The sequence below is a fragment of the Rhea pennata genome, chromosome 5, assembly GCF_028389875.1.
Source record: "Rhea pennata isolate bPtePen1 chromosome 5, bPtePen1.pri, whole genome shotgun sequence".
Classification (NCBI taxonomy): Eukaryota; Metazoa; Chordata; class Aves; order Rheiformes; family Rheidae; genus Rhea; species Rhea pennata.
The window spans coordinates 54,805,882-54,825,875 of NC_084667.1; the positions used below are offsets into that span (position 1 = coordinate 54,805,882).

At 39.2% G+C, this 19,994-nt stretch overlaps 1 protein-coding gene across 4 annotated transcripts in view; it reads left to right on the forward strand.

Annotated features, from left to right (window-relative positions):
- The first annotated feature begins 645 nt into the window (after nt 1-645).
- BDKRB2 (bradykinin receptor B2) overlaps nt 646-19,994 on the forward strand; it is a 39,752-nt gene continuing 20,403 nt past the window's right edge. The window contains exons 1-2 of one of the 4 annotated variants that reach the window (XM_062576626.1): nt 646-718; nt 6,384-6,435. The gene's annotated coding sequence lies outside the window, so the exon portion shown is untranslated. The remainder of the gene's footprint in view (nt 719-6,383; nt 6,436-19,994) is intronic. The other 3 variants (XM_062576630.1, XM_062576627.1, XM_062576628.1) reach the window with 3 other exon arrangements.

The window sequence follows — 19,994 nt, forward strand, 5'->3', positions numbered from 1 at the left end:
TCAAATCCAGAAAAAAGTTATTGTGGTATAAAAAATGGCTCTGTTCTTTGGATGTAATTCTGTTTTGTACAGGTATCTGGTCCAAGACCTTGGAGAAACTTTGGTCTTATGTAAGTGCTACCTAAAACTTGTAGCAGACTGAGTGGACAGAGACTTCTGCCAAGGAAGAATAACACTCTTTATTTTCCAGAAGTATAAACAGTAGATTTCTCACATGAAATACAAGTATTTAAGATTCTAAATGAGGTATTTGATTTGGGCTGTTTTATAGATCCAAATCCAGCAAGAAGCTGACTCCCTTAGCTCTTGATCATGTCTAACAACAGTTAAAAAAAGACCATCATCAAAATAAGAACCAAGGTTTTGTGCGAGTGTATGTAATGTTTCTGAAGGCTCTTGTGCAAACACACACGACTGTTTATACACATGCTGTGGCACATCAGTATTTTAGCTTGATTTGCATTGTTTATCACCCATAGTCAAGTATCAGTGATCTTATACTGGACACAGCAGACAAACTTTGCTTTTGAAATAAAGCACAGTAAGAGAGAAATCCAGGAATATGATGTCATCAACAGGGGGATGGGTCTGTTCTCTGAGGGAGCGGCAGAAAAGCAGAAGTTAGACTCATTCATACGGCAGAAAGGGCTTGGCTGTTCTCTAGGAAGTATTGCACTTCATCCACTTGTACCCGTGCTGTGGCATATTTGCAATCAAGGTATGTGTTTCTGCATCTCTTTAATATGAAAAGGTCTCATTATTTAAATTCAGTAGTTTGTTGCTTTTAGGAAAAAACTTATTGAATTCTTAATATGTTCATTGTTCAATCACAAAAGAGCTGTTGTTGTTAATGTTTCAGGAATAAGAAGGAATAGAATAATTGCTGCTAATACAGTTTCGTAGCTTGGCAGGTTTTGCAGAGGTGTAGCATTTACAGGGAAATAAAAAAACGCTTTATTTGAAGGTATCCAACAGAAGGCTTTTCACCTGCCCCATTGACTGTCCGGTGTAGGGGCTATCGAGGGCAATGGTCTGTTCTGTCAGGAAGCCATTTAATCTTTTAAATTAAGATTTAAAATCTTAATTTAAATCCCCGGACACCTTTTCCTTTATCTCACAAAAGAACTGAAAGTACAAACAGCTAACTTCATTTTCAGGTCAGAAATTACCTATCAAGTAGTTGAGAAAAAAGCAGAAGCAATTCCTTCCTGTACTTCTGCGTATGTCTCATTTTCTCTGTGTTTATTATTTTGATTGTAAACTTTATGGGGCAGGAGGTGTGTTTGTATGTATACCTTACACTAGTAACCTGTCTTGTCTATACCGACTGAACAACAAAGACAAAGCCTTTAAAGTTATGTCTTATGTAATACAGAAAAGTTTAGGATGACTTTTAAAAACCATCATCTGTTCCCTACTAACATCTATATCCAAATGAAAAAGTACAGTAGGAACATGATTTATAAGATGCTGATAACAATAAAGAAGAGCTTAGAACTGGAATTGTAATTAGGATGATATAACTTAAAGACCAAAGGCTAACATATCTGCTTTACAAATTTAGCCACTCATTTTTCATTGCTCAGTATACTAACCAGTTTTCTTATGATTATAATAATAAAAGGTTCTACAGCAGCATGGCGTGAGAACTGTTCAGTTTGTCATCAGAATCCTTATTTTTAAGATATTGTAAGCAGTCTTACACATATCACCTTCTAAAACTGTATTTTTATCTTGAGTAACTGCACACATTCTCTTACAGAAGTTAGAAGAGAGCTGGCTAGAAAGATGCCCATTTCTAGAGCAGTATCTCTAAGACGGAAGTATCAGGATATTGAGTAACATCAGTCATATGATTTTTATCTTGCCTGCTGTTCTCTGAAAATGTGCAAGAGTTGCCAATGTACAAGAGAGAAAAAAAATTAAAGAGAATCATCTTTGCTCCTAAGAATCATTCATAGACTTCCAAATATATTTTCTTCACAGCTGTTGGGTTGAGTAGCACAAATACAAAGAGAAAAGGTAAATGTACCTAATTATGTCTTTGGATTATCCAAAACAGAGACACCTCCAGAAAATCTTTGTCAGGTTTTCCACTGAGTCCGTACGTGCCAGAACAGGACTGAGAGAGTTAGTCAGAGTTACCTGAACATTTTGTACTGACAATCCAACTAACAATTGGCTTTCTTAATGAGTTAGAGTTTCCTGAATTAAGGATCTCATCATTCCACTGGGACATAGCTTTAAAAATTCTCAGAGCTCTGTAATACTTGAAGTCTTTTTTCAGGCAGAAGACAGGAGGAATTTAGGAGAAGTTTTAGTACACAATATGAAGAGTCTACATTTCATTGTTTAAGAATAGTCAGTCCCTGATGATCTCTTTTTAATGGAAATAAAGGGCCAAAAGGCACTTAGGAACTCAAATCTCACTGCATTTAAAGTCACATTAGGAATAAAAATCTTACTGCAAGTCTAGCAAAATTGGCCAAAAAATAGAATTTTGCTTCTAAAACAAATGTGTTCCCCATAGCCAAATCAACAACAATAGTACACCCACATTCATTAGGAACATTACTCAATATAAAGTTTTTTTAAAAATGAAAATAATGTCAAGATATCATTTAGCTAAAAACTCAACTTTTTGTTAAAAGCTATATACAAGCCAGCCTTGTTCCACTGTTACTTATGTTTTTTTAAAAAGCTCTGTCTCAATCAATCCTCTATACTTTTGAATGTTTTCTTTGGTTTTCTAAAGGCTGATCTTTCTTCCTCCTTGCATTTAGCACACTTCAAATTTTAAACATATAAGAGATGAAAAAATTTATCTCTGCCTGGCTGATACATAAGTGTAAACAAACAGCACTAAACCTTTTCTTAGCCAAATTTTTATAACTATAATAACTCTAGGTTAACAGGCTGTTATTAAAGAATCAAATCCTACACTAAAGTCTTTGGGTGCTGACTCACAACCACAGCTAACTGCAGCTAGATGGCTGAATCGGCATCTGCCCTCAGCAAGGTATCCCCCTCTCTGAATTTGCTGATCCTCTGTATTGCCTGGTGTACTCAGTTAAACCACATCTGATTTTAGCATACCTTGATACACAAGAGGGGCAAAGAAAACTGCTGGGAGATAATAACCATTTCAGCCATTCTCTGTCAGACCCCAGCACTAATGAGGCTATGATTTCCTAGAGCAAAGTCTTTGGCGACAATAGGGATTTACAGTATTGTTGCTCTTTCTCTGCTTCCCTCTCCCCCCACTCACTTGCTGACATTGCTTGTGCCAAGACACTGTGTTGCAGATCAGGGAAAGGTTAAATGCAGTGCGGAAAGAAACTTTGCTTAAAGTGTACCTATTTCTTGAATAGGGTGGCCATACAAATAGCTGCTGTGGCACCAGGGAAAGAGTTGCTATGGTGCAAAAATGGTTACACATGGCAGGGGCAGACTGGGAGGAGATGAGACAGTAATACTTTAAATTGTTATTGCCACATAGGACTTCATCTTGTGAGATCAAAAGACACATAGCACAGCTATGGGTATATTCATCCTTTGGTGAACCTTGCACTGCGAAATGATATAGCTTGTCCATGGGGGTAGAGCAGAGAAGGAGACTAGCTTGTGATCTCAGTTTGCACTCAGCTTCCAAGGAGCCATGCTGCTCCTATGCAGATGAAGGAATGCCGTTCCCGCTTTCCCTAGGTGAGGCGCTGTTCATAAGATAGCACCACAAAGCCGCAAGTGGGCAAGTAGAGGGCTTAAAAGCACGTGCAGCTGTTTGGTTAATTCAGCCACACAGGCTGCCTGCACTTACTCTGTCAGTGCAGAGTAAGCAAAGGTGAGAGGAACATTTAACAACAAACTGCCCTTGGGTAGTTCAGAAGAGAGCAAGATGTCCTGCTTAGGCTGCTGTGGAACCACACTAAAACTGGCTGCTCTCCGTCTCTTACTGGTTCTGATGCTTTTCAGGTCTAAGCCTGAAATCATACCAACCTAGCAAGCAATTAATCTGGCAAAAAAGTGGATATCATGCAGCATAAGGGCACAGTTTCTCACCAAATTCTAGCCAGTCTAATCTAAGTGATTCCCAAGTGAACCATCCCACACCTCACCAATCCTTGACTGCATTTTTCCTTCTCCCTCACTGACTTTGACACTTGTGCAAGATCCAGTTCAGATCCAAACTCCCTGATCCAGCTGCCCATGAGGTCAGATGAAAACCCATATAAAAGACCTCACAAGAACTGATAGCCTGGAATGGAGGGAAGAGAAAGCAAACTTGTACTGTGATAGTCCTCAGATAGGTAGGCATAACTGTAACAGGAAAACAAGGAGGATGAGTGCAGCCCAGAAAGAATACTGTAAACTCAGCCTCTGCCTGCTGCTGTCTTCAGACACATGAAGACAAAGTTTCCTTGCACCCACTGGAGACCATCACAGTGGTGATATATCATTTGCTTAGCACTAACAGTAGCACACTGGGGCTGAGGAACTCAGGTCATGGTCAAAAACCCCAGTGTAAGACCCAAAGAACTGAGGAGTTAAATACTGGAGAACAGACACAAGTAGGATAAAGACTAAACAAACACAGGAGTAACATTGCCTGCTGATAGTATGCTGTCTTCAGTCTGATCATAAGTAAACTCCAATGTATTCAGACATTGCAGCAGAGCTGCTCAGTCAGAAAGTAGCTAAGATGCATCAGGTCTCTCGACTGCAGCAGAGCTGCTCAGTCAGAAAGTAGCTAAGATGCATCAGATCTCTCGACAGAGACAGTGTTTCCTAAAAGTATGCATTCCCCTGAAGTGGTAGATTTGACTTACTTCCCCTGCTTTGCTATTTACTCTTACCCCCATATGTTAAATCCTCAGCTGGATTCTATAGAGTTGGGCTTGTTTTTCCGATCTCTCCAAAGAAATCTCCAAAGTAATGAGCTTTGCACATTAAGGTATGCAAATATGGTGATAGTGTTGGAAATAAAGGTAGGCTTCAGGTTATGGTTAATTCTAGAGAATGGAGTTGTCAAAGCACAAAAACCAGTTTCTCACAATCACATTAGCTGAGACTGCAAGTGAACTCTACAAAGGAGAGCAAGCTATGGTTAAACATTGAGGTGTCTTTGATATTAACACATCTGTAACAGCGTGTTAAGAAGCAGAACTAGCCATAGGTGTTTTTCCTTCTGCAGTTTTTCTGCTTTGGCAGAAGGAAGTACACTGGGGGCATATTCTTTGGGACCTGCTTCCTTGTGCCTCTGGCAGTGCTCTGTTTCTTTGCCGTGGCAGTGTGACCTCCTGTCAGCTAAGTGACTCACTGAAAGGCTGCTGCCCTGAAGTGCCACAAGGCACAAAACAAGGGCAGCTGGTTCCCCTCCAGAAAGGGGATTTGAGCTCTTTTCCCGCATACATGCACCAAAGCAACAGCTCAAGCCACCTCCTGATGCAAATGATAAACTACTGATAAGGGGCAGACTAGTGAACTGGAAGTGTTTCATCAGATCTTCTGAGTATTTTTATGAAAAACAACTGTGAAGTCTTCACAATTCAAAGGTAGAACATGATCCTTAAAAAAGAAGTGGGAAGACAGACATGTTGCTGTATGTCATTCAGTTTTAGATTAGCTCCATAAGCATCTCTCATCTCCTTCTCCAGTAGTCTTCCCCTGTCTCAGGCTGTATTCTACACTTTCTGTACTATATTTGGCTTCTGCTTAAACTATAAGCTCCTGGAGGAAAAGCCTTTCTTTATGCTTGCTCAGGTCCTGAACATTGAGCCTCACTGAAACCTCTGGTCATCAGTGTAATATAGACATAGTAGACAGTATAGTAATACCTGCAGAACTGTACTCCAGGTCCTAGCTGGTAGACTGGAACAAACAGCAAGTCAAGAAAACAGGCAGTTCAAGGTAAACAAAGTGATAGAATAAACCACACAGGACAGATCCTAAGCTGAAGTGAATGGCCACAATGCGATCAACATCAGCAGAGTAGTAACTTATAGCCGATGAGATCTTACAGATGTGTTAGTAGAGATAAGCAATTCTGGCCAGTTTAATATAAGTGATTCCCAAATGAACCATCCCACGCCTCACCAATCCTTGACTGTATTTTTTCCTTCCCCCTCATTGACTTTGACACCTGTGCAAGATCCAGTTCAGATCTAAACTCCCCGATCCAGCTTCCTGTGAGGTCAGGTGAAAACCCATATAAAGGACACTGCAAGAACTAACTCAAGATTACTCTACTTATTGATGATGATAGGGTAGCCACATCCTTTTCCTAGCTTGAATCCTGGTCCAGGAGCCAGAAGATAGGACCTGTGAAATGCTTGTTTTCCCAGGATTGCTGCATCACTGAAACATTTCTTTTGCTCTTTCCCTAGCCAGGAAGGTCAGAAATCTTTGCAGTTGGAGTGCTGTTAACTACCATCACAGGTAAACTTTGCTGTGGGGTACAAAATATGATCCAAGATAGATTTAAATTATATAACTGTACAGCTTGAGCTTGATGCTGAATTTCATCCAATAATTCTTACAACCAATATAACAAATGTCATCACACTATTTATTATAATGGGCTCATCTCCTTAAAAATCTTTTATCTCTGAACTCAAGGATAGAGGCTTATTCCTTTAGACTGAGCCATATAAATCAAACCCTTCAGACCAGGTTCGCACTCTGGAGAGCCCTTCCACATGTCCCCTGTGCATGATCAGTTTGCACTCTGCTACAGTCAGCTCACAGAAGGCAGTTCTCCTTGGCATCACCCAGAAAGTTGTGCGGCATGGTGGTGCCTGTTGCTTCCAGGGCTGGGCACTGTAAACACACAAACCACTTTCTCACAGAGTAAACAGAAAATGGCAGACACACAGTCTGTGGCACTAAAAGTGACCAGGAAATGTTTGCTCTGTGGAAGTTCTCCCTTCTCTCTCTCTCTCTCTCCCTATATATATATATGTATATGTGTATATATATACACACATACACAGACACATGCAAAGATATGTATTTATTAGTATCTTGTCAGAGAAGTAAAATATATGTTCATCTGTGCAATCATGCTATACATGCAGCCCTGTCCCAGCCATTATCATATCAGCCCCTGAGATGGGGTGATCTAGCAGGGGGCCTCCATCTTCTCTGCTATCTACCACTTATTTTCTGGTCTCCACATTTTTACTTGTACAAACAGATGAAAGATAATTTTCATCAGACATTTCTGATGTCTCCATCTATTAGAATCAAGACTGCTTTGTTTGTTTATTTCTTCCCCTTTGCTTAGGCAAATAAGGCTTTTTTTTAATTCTAGTAAATGCTGAAATTTTCAAGTCACGAGGAGCTGGGACATGAGGATCTGCCTCGTGGGCAGATAAACAAGCAAAAGTAGTTATCTTCTCAAGGTCTTCATTCCTTGTAGAGATTTATAGTAAGTAATAGAGTCAAGTAATTAAGCTGGACTAGCAGTGGTTTAAAACTTAAGCACTTTCCAAACAGCCCTGTTCTTGTTTTTTCTGGGTGAGTTGCAAGTTCATTTTCAAAGCGATACTACACCAATCTGGTTAAATGGATCAAACATAAAGGTGATTCCTGAATGGCTGGCATATTGCTCAGAGATTTTAATTTATAACATATGTATTAAAAAAAAAAAAAAGAGCATGTCCAGGCATGCTGCATAAGACAATTGTGTGCTCTTACACTCTACTTACATCATTTCTTTGAGGCAACATTTTTTTTCATTAAGAAAGACACTTTTTAGCCAAGAAATCCCAACCAGTTGGCTCAGCAAAAGAAACATTTCTCAGAAGTAAAAGGAAGGAGAAGTAACAGTCTTCTGTAGGTGTTTTCTGTAATGTTTTAGAAACATTAGTCTTGCTTGGAAATGCAAGAAGACAGCTATCTGTTTTCTACCACAACAGACTTAATCTATAAACTGCTGTTTGAACCATGAGCTCATAACTGTACATTTAAAGACATCTGGGTTTTTATAGTGCTATATTTTGCACCATATATCACTATAGACAGGTTTATTGCGTAAGCAGTTTCCAACATGTGTTTTTGTCTGTTTTAAAAGGGAATTAAATGAAACATATTCATAAGTTTTGAGTTAGGATAAATAAATTCTGGTCAGATAACTAAAGAAATTGAAGAAAAGCCTGACTTTAAATAGCAGATTCAAACATTTAAAATCTTGGATTGCTTTGAAGCTAAACAAAATATGGATCAAAACTGTGTTAAAGATCTATAACAGTTTGAATGAAAATCCCAGAAGAAACTCTCATAACTTTGGTATATTCCTGACTCAGACTGGGATCCATATTTATTCTTTGTTTTATATCCATTTGGGGAAATTAAAACCCTTTCCATTTCTTCTTCCCTTCTACCCTTTCTCCCTTCCTTCCTTCATTCTTTCGTGGTAGCAGCATTTGCTTTCCCTAGCAGCGTTGTATTCTGTTCTAGAATTCATGTCTGCTCATTCTCTCCTCACTTATTCCTGTCCGGACACTCTGCCACAAGCCTTTCTGCCTGCTACAAAAACTGTTCCATGCAATACTATACAGTGCTTTATGTTTTACTATCATTATAAAAGCCATGGTACACAAGTTCAAAGGTGACATGATTAACTTATATCAGGTCGTTTTTCAAAATTATTAAGACTGGTCAGAAGACAGTGTTTCTGTTTCTCAAAAAATTTGGAAGGGCAGAAGGAAGCAGTGAAATGTATAATTTAATTCCCATCAGGAATTAAAGAATCTTGAAATCTTTTCTGAAAATAAGAACCAAAACACAGAACTCACGCACAACAGAAACCTCTCTGGGAATGGGTATCACAGAAAAGGGTCTTTGAACCAGGCATCTTCTTCCTCAAGCAAGTGACTGAGGGGTAAGCCATAGAGAGTTGGTATCTTTCATTCTCTCCTTTTTGGAGCTGCTCTGCTTTGTAAAGACAACTATTCAGTTGGCCAGACAGAGCAATAGCAAATCAAGGACTTGAATCTGGCTTTCAGCTGTTGGCTGTTTGTCAGTATGTCTTCTCCGTTGTTAAGGATCATCAATTACATCTTTAAAACCTTTCCTATTAAATTGCCCAAATCTTTTCTGAAAAATTTTTTCTCATTAAAAATATGAATCGGTTTGTCCAGAAAGTTTCTGTTTCAATAGTCATTTTAATAAGAAAATAAAATCCTCCTCCTCCAACATTTACTAAAAAGATTTCCTACATGGCCGTAATAGTATGTGAGTGTGATGTACCAAAAAATGTCATCCATTAACCATTATCACTGTACAGCAAACAGGCAGCCAGTAACAACTCAACACCATTCAGTGACTGCTCAGTCTTCGAAGGGTCCTTGATTTTTGTTAGGTTTCGGTACAATCATTCTTTGAAGGAGCTGTGGCATATACTAAGGCAATCTATCTCTCTCACCGTGTTTTTGTGTTGGCACTGACATTCTGGAGAGAGCAGACTGCCATATCTTATTGATGACCACCTGTGCTCAAAACCCATAGATACAGAGTGAAAAACAAATTGTCTGCAGAACAAACTCCATATTCCAGCAAGGCTCTGACATCTGTTGCCAGCAAAGTGATGGTGATTAACTAACACAGAGTTTAATTTCAGAACCTTGGTAAAGCATGAATGGGGAAAAATAAAATCATAATCCAACCACTGTAGGTTGAAAATCAAACTCCTTTCATCACCTCATTCTTCAGCTGGAGAGGTATCCTGAATCTTCCAGGCCACTCAGTATTGAAATACGCATGAGTATTTGTACAATTCAGTTACTCACCAAAACCCAACCAACATGTATTCAAATTCTTTACTCAATTCTGCCCATAGAAATACAGTTAAATTCCACTTAAAAGGCATTGTCATTAGTATTGTCCTAGGTTTTCACAAGAAAAAACTAGACTACATTTGTATATTCATTACCTGCTGTGCCTATCAAGGTAATTGCAACACAATCTGAAGTTCACTATAATTACTCACAAACACATGATTTCAAATATTAGGTATATCTGGGTTTTGACAGTAAGAAGCCTTCCTCTCCAATGTAAAAATTACTGTAGTAATTTTTAATCCTGATTTCTGAAAACTGACCTCCTTCTCATTGCTACGTTGGCTAAGTCAGGAGCAAAGACATGAAAATAATATGAAATGACTGTCCCAGCTGCTCAAGGAACAGTGTAACAGACTGTTACAGTTATTAGCCTAGGTTATTAACCTAGGAACGGCAAGAAAAAATGGTTTTCTGAAATTTATCATTGAAGAAGTTTAGCAAATTCCAGACTAGGCTTCTTCCTGAAATCACTTTCCTGAGAAGTGATTTTACCAGTGATTGCACTACTATACTCTGCATTTAGGAACACTCAAGAGGGTATGAAATCAAGAAACAAAAACACCCAACTTTCTTAGTAAAGACCACCTGCTATTTAGGCAATACATATCTTATGCTTTTATTGCCTTCCATGACACAAATCAGTGATGCTGGAGATCATTCGCTAGAGTATTTCACAAGGAAAGCCAGGATTTACAGGAGGATGTAAACATGACAGAGTTTATGGGTTGATGCAGATTTTAGGCTATGTCTAAGACTCTCTTAAGAAGCATCTCCATGTGGTAGAGATGCTAACCTGAGTATCCTGGATAAATTCTACCTCCTCTAAATTCTACTTGCAAGAAATTAATGCTGTAATTTTAATTGAACATTAATAACGGAATGTTAATCCTGATTTCTAGCCTATTCTGCCATCAGAGCCTAATGATATACTATTTGTGCACAGTAATGCACAATTACTCAGTGAAGTTGTCCATATATCCTTTGGTAGAAGGCATTACAGGAATACTAGGCATTATTACTATTTTATAGAGGCCTGTGATGCCCTCAGAAGACTGCCTGTACTACAGAATCCTCTCCTTGCAGAGAGCCATCAGTATACAGCTGAGTAATAGAAAAAGTAGCTGTGGCTGAAACATTTCCAGCTGCTGGTGGGATGATTATTTGTAGTTCCCCAACTACAAATACAGAGTATTACAGTTTCAAACATCCTGTGATCCTTTATGTTGCCATAATGTGCAAGAAAGCCTACGCCAACTCCAGAGTAAAATAATCAGTTGCCTATATGATAAAAACTGATGAAAAAAGTGGCTGTCAAGGAAATGGCTACTACAGAGTTTAGTCACAGCAACCAGTCAACCATACATACTATGAGCTTCCAATCTCTGCTAACAAGGATTTCAGGCTTTTCTCATAATGCCACAGTTGTGAAAGCCAGTGGTGAAAATGTGAAGCAAATGTTGTGTTATTTTAGCTGCTCTTGATGGCAGTGTTAGCATGATAGTGGTCAGAGGCAATGGAGATGGCAAATCTCTACTCTTTCTCTAAACAGCTGCTACAATGTTCCCAAGGTGCTAGAAGCAAAGTGCTTTCAAGGCACAGAGCCAGTTCCTCTGAAAGGCAAATCTTTCCACCGTGTATTTAATACACAAAGAGAGCGACACTGGCAAATGTTATTTGGTCATTAGATCTTTACATTCTGCCTACTCATGAGAATGGTAAAGCTGCTACGCACAAAAAGGGCTGTATTTCAGCTAAGAGAAAGGAGTGGCTAAACTGAACCAAACAGATTTGGGTGTACTTAAAGTATAATGTGACAAACCTGGGAGCTTATCAGTAAGCAATTTTTTTTTAAGTGAAGTTTTGTATACTGCTGAACAACTCTACTGTGCTTCCACTACAGCAAGGCAAATAAAGCAACATCAGTTGCTACATCTTCATAACATGACTGCTTCAAAACGTACATTTTTTCCTCTTATTATTCCACATCTGTTGCTCTGATTATTTAATATCTTCTAGTGCTTTCTTCAGGATATTACTACTGTTCTCTGTAATGAAGATATCAAGCTATTCATGTCACTGGCATCCTTCATCAGTGCTCTCCTATTCTTCACACTTAAATCAACTATGTAAATATTTAACTAAATGAACCCCAAGACCAATTCTGAGAAAAACCTCTAGTAACAGTTTCTCCAGCCCGTCTCTCAAGAGCTGCCTTTAACCAATTGAAAATTCATATATTTATTTTCCAACTTAGCTGTTTTCAACATGGCACTTGAAATAGTTCTGATCTACCTTATTTTCAGGAAAGGCTTTTTTAAAAGTAGGAAATGCTTATTTTAACAAAGAAATGTAATCTAGCTGCACAAGCTACACTTGATAAAATCACTAGCATTTTATTTCTTTATCACATTTATTTTATTTCTTATCATTGCGCTCAAGGCATCGTATACCATTATCTACACTGATAGACGTATCGCATTGCTCATTGTCATCACACCTGCCATTTCACATGACACCAGATTTCAGCAAAGGATATTAACCAGGTCTTGCAACACTAGTGCATTAAGCTCTTTGAATTTTGTAGTGCTAATACCGTAAGCAAGTCCCTTATCATACAATAGAGCATTCCTGTAGGTCCTGCAGTGCTTACGGAAGGGGCTTCAACTTCCTTTGTCTCTATTTCAACCTGGTAAATCTACATGTCACTTCACAAAAATTAGTTATAGTCTCTCATTTGTTTTCCTAGTTCACTTAAACTATGTACGTTTTGATGACTCCACTTGAGCTTATTTTCAGTCATCAAACCTACAATGTCCTCACCATGCCCTCAGGATGAAATAATACCAGCTTTTGTTTTCTCTCTGATGCTTTGATATAAAAACTTTTTTGCCTATGCTATCTGGAATATCTGGGCATTTCTTCATGTATCTCTGAGTATATTGCATATATATATATATCAAATATCTAAAAAACATCTCACAATGCAATACAGTTCCTAGCAGTATTTATCTAATTACATGAGTGATCTCTCTCTGTCAGCCAGTCTAGCAGAATGGTTTTCATTGACAGCCTTCCTAAACACAAGCTGATTTTTTTTATTTTTATATTCCTCCTTAGCTCACATCTGATAACAAAAAGACAAATGCTTTGTTTGTCTCTCTTTATAAGCAACATACACCATTCAATGTGTGTTTCACTCCCTACTACAATTTCATGTTTCTGTTATGCCTGTAATATGTGACAGTCTCCCATCCATCATCACGACTGTTACTTCCTCCATTTTATTAGGCTTGTGTAGTAGTATAAAATATTTGTTTCTTTCCAAGAATTAGACTCCAATTACGCGGCGATTTGATTCTGCTATAGTGACATGTTTCCCAGGAATGCTCTGCAGTTGGACACTATAAGTGCTGCAGAAGAGATAAGAAAGACGGAAGACCTCAGCCCTGGGACTAGACTTACTTTCCCAGCAGCCAGTGCCACATGAGAGGGAGCCCTGTGTAGTTCCTGGTGGCAAAGTATGTTGGTCTCTCTCCAAGCAATGTTTCTATTTCTTCTCTCCCTGTACAAACGGACAGTTGCCTCACCATAGATGAGGAGACTGTGAGGTGGACTGAGAACTGGCTGAAAGGCAGAGCCCAGAGGGTTGTGCTTAGTGGTGCAAAGTCTAGTTGGAGGTCTGTAGCTAGCAGTGTCCCCCAGGTCAGTACTGGTCTAGTCTTGCTCAGCTTACTCATCAATGACGTGGATGAAGGGACAGAGTGCCTCCTCAGCAAGTTTGCTGACAATGCAAAACCAGGAAGAGTGGTGATACACTAGAAGACTGTGTTGCCATTCAGAGAGCTTTGACAGGCTGGAGAGATGGGCAAAGAGGAACCTCATGATGTTCAACAAAGGGAAGTGCAGAGTCCTTCATCTCGGGAAGAATAACCCCATGCACTAGTACAGGCACCCAGAGCCTGTACTGGAAAGCAGCTCTGCGGAGAAGGACCTGGGAGTCCTGGTAGATTGCAAGCTGACCACGTCCAGCAAAGTGCCCTTGTGGCCAAGAAGGTCAATGGTATCCTGGAGTGCACTAGGAAGAGTGTTGCCAGCAGGTCGAGGGAGGTAATCCTCACCTTCTGCTTATCCCTCGTGAGGTTGCATCTGGAGTCCTATGTCCAGTTCTGGGGTCCCCAATGTAAGGGAAACATGGAGCTACTGGAGTGAGTTCAGCAGAGGGCTATTAAGATAATTAAGGGACTGGAGTATATCTCATATGAGGAAAGGCTGAGAGCTGGGACTGTTCAGTCTGGGGAAGAGAAAGTCGAGGAGGGATCTTATCATTGCATATAAGTATCTGAAGAGAGGATGTAGAAAGTAAGGAGCCAGACTCTTTTCAGTGGTGCCCAGCAATAGGATGAGAGGCAACAGGCACAAACTGAAACACAGGAAATTCCATCTGAACATGAGGAAAATCTTCTTTACTGTGAGGTTAACAGGGCACTGGAACAGGTTACCCAGGGAGGTTGTGGAATCTCCTTCACTGGAGCCCACCTGGATGCGATCTTGTCTAATGTGCTCTAATATGACCCTGCCTGAGCAGGGAGATTGGACTAGATAATCTCCCGATGTCCCTTCCAACCTCAACCCTTCTGTGATTCTGCAATATTTCCAAAAAATGCGATGGGAGAGATATCAAACTAAGCAGCAAGTCAGCTAGGCTCAGGAATAAATTATGTTAATATATGATCATTTCCACAGCAACAGAACTGATGTTGAATGCAAGTTCTGTGGCATGAAAAACGTCAGCAAACTATTATCTGATCATTGTCCCTATTGGCAGAAGCCCTTTTAGCTAATGATAGAAACTAGCAAGCTTTGTGAGTCTTAGCAGATGATACCAAGCTTTGGATTTATTTCACTCATGCTATGAACCAAGTCCATTATTCTTTTTTACGTCCTTCCACTTAGCAATAAGCAGGGCCCCAGACAGCATTCTCTCCAGCAGACATCTCTCCCTTCCCCTCTACCTGCGTAACCTGCTAATGTGCAATGGCATCTGACCTGCACCTGCCATCTCCTCCTCTCCATTTTCCTCAGCATCTTCTCTGCCTGTGCATTTAAGAAAGGAAAGCTACTTGGCCTCAAAGCTGGGCTGAATGGAATGCTAAACCAGTGCACTTGGAGGTGTGTTTCATCACGGCACTGTTTTAAATGGCAGCCTACCAAAACGTAGCAGCTTTCCCCCTTGTTATTGATGCAAGCCAGCAATGTCTTCAAAGGTACCAAAGAACCTGAGAAACAGAGGAGACAAGCTTGATGCCACCTGAAAAGGTCAGCCCTGTACTTTGCACCTTACCAAGTAAGAAATACAAAAATAATAATTCTAGACAAAATAGGAAGATCAAGTGAGAAAGAAACTAAAGAATAGAAATCAGCCCTTGCAACAGAGATGAATCCTAAGCTCAATGATTTGCTACAGGCCGGTTAACCTTGCCTGAACACCTGGGAAGGTGATGGAGCAACTAATCTTGGAAACTAGACTCTTCTGCCCAGTGACAGGACAAGAGGCAATGGGCATAAACTGCAATACAGGAAATCCACTTAAACTTGTACTTAAACATACAAAAACAATGCTTTACTGTGACAGCAGTTGAACACTGGAACAGGTTGCCCACAGAGCTTGTGCAGTCTCCATCCTTTGTGATGCTAAAAATCCTACTGAACATGATTCTGGGCAATCTGCTCTAGGTGACCATGCTTGAGCAGGGGGTTGGACCAGATGATCTCCAGAGGTCCCTTCCAACCCCAGCTGTTCTTTGCTTCTGTGACTTAAGCATTGCAACAAGTAATTCAGTATGCACTAGGAGAGAGAGAAGGAGCTAAAAGACTGACATTGTAAGCCTAGCAACCGTTGATATTTTCACAAATGGAAGAATCAGGTTCATGCCCCTGCTTCAACAATTATTTAAGTGTTTACACTCATTTGAAATGGCTTCATCAAGAGAAATAGTCTTGATCCACATTATTGAATGGCTTTGTGTCTTCTTAATATCTTGCCACCTGGATCACCTGAGTTCCAGACCTTGCTCTGAATTAGACAGAGCATAGACTTAGAATGAGGTCTCTCATCTGCCCAGTGACTACAAAGAGATGAGCAAATCTGGCTTGTGCCTAATTAACACTTACAGTTAAGAGCTTCATATAATTAATTCCTTCCTAAACATGTACCATGTTGAGAAAGCTAGGGATGGAGAAAACGTAACTCAGAAAGTCAGACCAGCTTAAACCTTCTCAAACATATATGAACTTGTCTGTAGCAGAACTGGGAGTGTACGATGGGAGAAGAAGGACGGAAGCGATCACTTCTGTTTTCAGAACAGATTGGTAGTTCTTTAATTTATCTTCCTTCTATGGTCAAAAAATACAGTTGTAAAAGTTGCTGAACAAGTACAGAAAGTTCTTCCACTGTGTTTGCTAATCCATCATGTATGAAAGAGAAGTGAAAAGCTGTAAAGCATTAACAAAAAGGAAATCTCCAGGAAAACAAAATACAAAAACAGTTATTCATATCTAAATTTAAACACAGAGAATTGTTGTTGTAATACATCACCACGTATGGGACATCTGTGTGTCATATTTTCAGTTCTTGATGGCTCCACAGTTACAGACCTCATATAGTTTTATTGCCAAACACTTTCAGATTTCAGCAGCAGGTTTGTTGTGAAAATAAAACTGATGGATTTATCCTAATACTTCATTCTTTTGTCCAAACTGTATCTTGCCATGATGTTCCTCAAAACAGCCCTAGAAGTGCATTCAGAAGATTTGTGACTATTCTTTGACTATTAATTTGCTTATACTCTCCTCTGTTTTGGTCCCTTTTTGTTTTAATGAAACCCTCATGTGGCCTCTCTTACATGCAAGAGGAATGTTTTCACTCTGTTTATCACCAATGGCAGTGCTTTTTTGGAACACTTTTTGAGACTCAAAATTCCCATTCAAGAAGGGTTACACTACTCCTGTGAACAGCTCTATAAGCTAACACATAAAACAGGACCATGCCTATACCTTTACAGTACCTTGCTAGTCATCAGTATACCCAAGCTCTATGTCTAATTCTTGTGCTCATCACTGACTGGGACTAAATCATGCAGACTTACGACAGCTTATCTGAGAAATTTTCATAGGAATAAGAGATCTTAGAGGCTGAATCCACCTGCATCTGTAAATTACTTCCAGTGAAATTACTGCTAGTGAACAATACTATAATACATCACATTTATAAATATTACAACAGGAACGATACTTCATCAGAGCTGTGTGGCAGTACATTTCTAATTAAATACATGTTTTCTCTCCTCCATATTTCAGAGAAGGAGAAGGAAATACTCCAATGAGGAAAAAGATTAATTTTAAAAGTTAGTTCTCACTGAATATTTCCAGCTTACATTGCTTTTGAGATAGTTATGAAAGGCTGAAATAAGGATGGGCTTTGAGTAAACCTTGAGGAACAGAGTGTTCTCTAAAAGAGAAGGAAAGTGTAGATTTTAAAATGAATGTATTGAGGCACAATTTTTTCCCTGTTATTTTGCCTATAGGTAATACATTTGTGAGAAGAAACACAAAACAAGAAAACAAAAACCTTTGCTTCTAGTTCATCTGCTTTAGCTGTTGCCAAGATAGAGCTTTCTTTACATAGCATTCTTGTCTTCCCAAGAGATAAGAAACAGAAATTTTCCTTAAAAACAGCACTAAGCTAACTAAGCACTAGGCTCCAATATATTGAGCACTACAGCAGGCTCTTATTAATTTCAAATACTGACCCAAGCCTTTTCTATTTTTCAAATACTTATAAAGTAGAAGATTATATTTCAACCATTTCTTCTGGAACAAATCAGCTTTTCTTTTTGAGCTCTTAAAATCTAAATTGTTTTAACAGTCTCTCATTCATAAGAGAATCTTTTACCCGTTTTCCTTTGCTATAATTCTGGATTTCATTTTACAGCTATAATGTTCTTTTATAGTCCCTATAATGCTCTATTTAACCCAAAGATTTGCTAGTTTCGCAGTGGAGTTATGCCCTCCACATTCCAATCTTAATGCTAACATTAAGAGGTGCCCTAGCAGTTTCAGACACTTCCGAGTATCTTGTTTGACTATAGAAGACGGAATCTCTTAGAGGTCCTGTATCATATACCAGCCCCATGCAGACATCTCAGATACCCTGCAGTTTCCAAAATGTCCATATTCAAGCCTCCCAAACACCGCCTGGTTGTTGTTCTCTTCCTTATATAGGCTCTGAATATCCATCCATCAGGATTTCTAGTGAGGAGAGAGGCAAAACTTCCCACCACTACACCTGACCAAGCTGTCCATTAACCTCTCAGATTTCTAATTAATTTTCTGTATGTCCCTTCTGCTTCATTAAATTAATCTCTCTGCTTAAATCTTCCAGAGCTTTCTCTCTGTCTGGCTTTTTCTTTCTTTTCTACCCACCTGAACAAATAACTGAAGTAAAGGTTGGAAAGGTAAATGGAACATCACATATTTTTGTACTATAAAAATATATACCTCTTAAACATGGCTCCAAGAGCCCACTGAATCATGTAACAGCCTAGAAGCAGAAGACATAACCCAGCACATCTCAGCTGCCAGCTCTGGCCCCTCAGCTGCTCACTGTGCAGGCTCTGCTCTGTTGGCATTCAGGTTCCCTCCTGCCCCCCAATGAAAATCCCAGCTAATACAAGTCAACTTTTCTCCCTTTATTTTTATTATTTGGATGAGCTGATGTGTCCTGACACATGAAAAAATGATTTCGTCAAAAGCCAATTCCCACAGTGCTTTCAGCAAAATCTCTGGTAGCTGCCTAAGGAAATTCAGTGAACAAGGACCCCCTGTTACTCAGTGCCCAATTCTGCTTTCTTTTTTTGGCATAAATCCAACTGAAAACTTGGATTCTTGGCATTAGAAGCACAAATTAAGGATTTTAAGATAATTCAGGTTGGAAGGGAGTTCAGCATGTCTCTAGTCCAACCTCTTGCTCAACATGGCCTCATCTATCAGGGGATGAGACCAGGTTACTTGGGCTTTATCCAGTTGGATCTTTAAAACCACCAAAGAGGCAAGCAAAGGGTAGAAGGTTGGACTCTGACCTATTTAATACCACCTTGGAATCTAAGCCAGAAACTGTTACAAAGCCCATGCTTTGGGGCTGGTGCACAATTATATGGAATACTATTGTTCAGATTCCCTTCCTCTCTCCTCTTTTAAAAAACAGTAAAGAAAGTTTATGAAAATCAAACATAAACAAACTCTAGTTTATTTTTAGTTCAAATAGATTGACATTGAAGGGTTTAGTGGCTGAGGAAATTTTAAAATTCTGCCCCAAATGTTAAAAATTACTATTTCCACGTTCAGATGAAACATAATTATTGTACTAAACTCTCTGGTCTTTCAGAATAGCAAACTTTGGTGACATCTGCATCATTTTGGAATACATTGTTATTAGAACAGTTTTCAAGGTACTGTTGGCATAAAATCAGAGAATGAACATGGACAGTGACCCAAATACCACCACCAAATCTGGAATCAATTTAAACTTGCAGTGTTCATAATGAGACTGGCATTTTTTCCATGTACAATTATATTGTGTTCTGTACTTCCTTGTGGTCCCGTCCATATCTTCCTCCTCTTACCAGCTCTCACAGCAGTTCAGCAGCTCTGTTCTGCTATTTTCCATCTCAGTTATAATTACTCTGCCCTCAGATAATACCTTTTATCAGAAGAATTGCTGCAGTTGTTGAACAGGATATATAAATAGTTTTGAAAGACAACATCTCCGGTTAACTCGGGATAAAAAGTATGAGATTTTACAGGAAGAGGGTAATACTGGAAAGTCTAAATTGAGTCCTTCCCAGATTTTCTCTTGGGATTAATATGTTATGCAAAGTGCCTTGTTGCACTTGATTGGGTTAGTGCTCCTTCCACATCTTTCTTTGGATGACTGCAATAGATACTCTAAGAATTGAGTGGCCTTTCTCTCCCTGCCCAGCAGGAAAACTGAGTAGCCTGTTCTCACCTTAGACTCACCATTATTGAAACAAATCCTTCAACAGAACAATTGTTTTTCCATTTTCTTTAACATAATTGAAGTAAGTGTACTTAACAATT